General features: G+C 37.8%; 1 pseudogene; it reads right to left on the bottom strand.

Moving 5' to 3' along the window:
* Positions 1 to 393: 393 nt before the first annotated feature.
* Positions 394 to 1,290, bottom strand: LOC107158859 (annotated as a pseudogene).
* Positions 1,291 to 1,628: the final 338 nt, after the last annotated feature.

Below are 1,628 nucleotides of genomic sequence, written 5' to 3'. Positions count from 1 at the left end.
TTTGAGAAGTATTAGATTTTAAGTAAGTATAAAATTTAATTATCTTCAATTTACATGATAGGATGTTTTGGCTTGCCAACTTGAGGAGATACCTGATAAGATAGTGAAAACAGGGGCTGGGGTTGTGGCTCAGTGGTAAAGCACCTGCCTAGCATGTGTGAGGCACTGGGTTCATTTCTCAGCATTAAATATAAATAAATAAAAATAAAGGTCTACCAACAACTAATAAAAATATTTTTTTAAAAAAAAAGATAATGAAAACATCATCTCTGACCCCACAGTACTGACATTTCTATAGAATTGTGTTACCACTTTAGAGATAATGAGAGTCCCATCAAGTTTTTTTTAAGACTATTTTGAATTTGTTACTCATTATATGATTTTTTATAAAGTTTAAGAATTTTGTTTTTCATCAGAAATTACCACCAATCTCTTTGACACTTTCCTCATGGCATTTTTCATTTCCATATTTCTAAAACCATAAATCAAAGGATTGAGCAAGGGGGTTAGCATGGTGTAAAATATAGCCACCATTTTGTCAAAGGAGAAGGCGGTCTTGCATATGTAAATATGCATCAAACAAAGAACAAAACCTCAACAGCAATGTGAGATCCACAGGTGGACAGAGCTTTCCTCCACTCTTCAGAATTGAGGGTTCTCATAGAGAATAATATGACAACACAGGAGACAAGCAACATAGTGAATAATATAACTCCAAAGATGTAACAGTTGCAGGCCAGTTCCAGTAATGGGTACAAGTCACATAAGAAACCATCAATGATACTGAGGCCACAATAGGGCAGCTGGAAAGCATAGAGAATCTGTATGAGAGAATGCAAGAAGCCCTCTGTCCAGGACACCCCCACCAGAATGCCACAGAGCCTCCAGTTTCTGATTGAAGAGTAGTTCAAAGGCTTGCAATTGGCCACATATTGGTCATAGGCCATGGACGTGAGGACAATCATCTCTTCCCCAGCAAGGAAGTGCTCAGCAAAGATCTGCAGCAAGCAGCCTTCAAAAGAGATGGTTTATACCTATACAGGAGTCTAAAATAATTTTTGGTGTGATGACAGAGGAGAAGCAGGCATCCAGGAAGGACAGAAATGTCAAGAAGTACATGGGGGAGCCCAGCAGTGCAGGGCTACAGAGGATGGTCACTACAATCAGCATGTTGCCTACAATAGTTGCAATGTAGACCAACAAAAGCACAACGAATACTATTTTCTAAACAGTAGGATTCTGTGAAAGCCCCAGGAGGACAAATTCAGTTATGAAGCTTTGATTGTGCATGATTTCTGAGAAAAAAAGTATTCTAATAAGGGGTATGTCTACTCAGCTATTCTACTAGTCTACAATTATGATAAAGAAATATTTCCTTCAGACCAGTTCATAATTTTTATAGTCCTTAAGAGTTAGGTGCACCCAGATGTAAAATTATCTTTAGTGCTTATTTTGTCACTGAGAACACAAATTAAGTCATTTACTGAGGGTAGGAGTTGGAGATCAGGCAGTCTTAAGGTAGAGATGAATCTTTGAGGACTTAAAGTACTGGAGTGTCTATAAAGGGGAATGGAAGCATCCACATGTGATAGAAAAAATTCAAAGTTTTACCTTGAGTGCCAGCTTTG

Source organism: Marmota marmota, unplaced genomic scaffold (assembly GCF_001458135.2).
Source record: "Marmota marmota marmota unplaced genomic scaffold, marMar, whole genome shotgun sequence".
NCBI lineage: Eukaryota > Metazoa > Chordata > Mammalia > Rodentia > Sciuridae > Marmota > Marmota marmota.
Note: the sequence above shows the minus strand (reverse complement) of the source record. Positions and strands in the feature narration are given on the sequence as shown.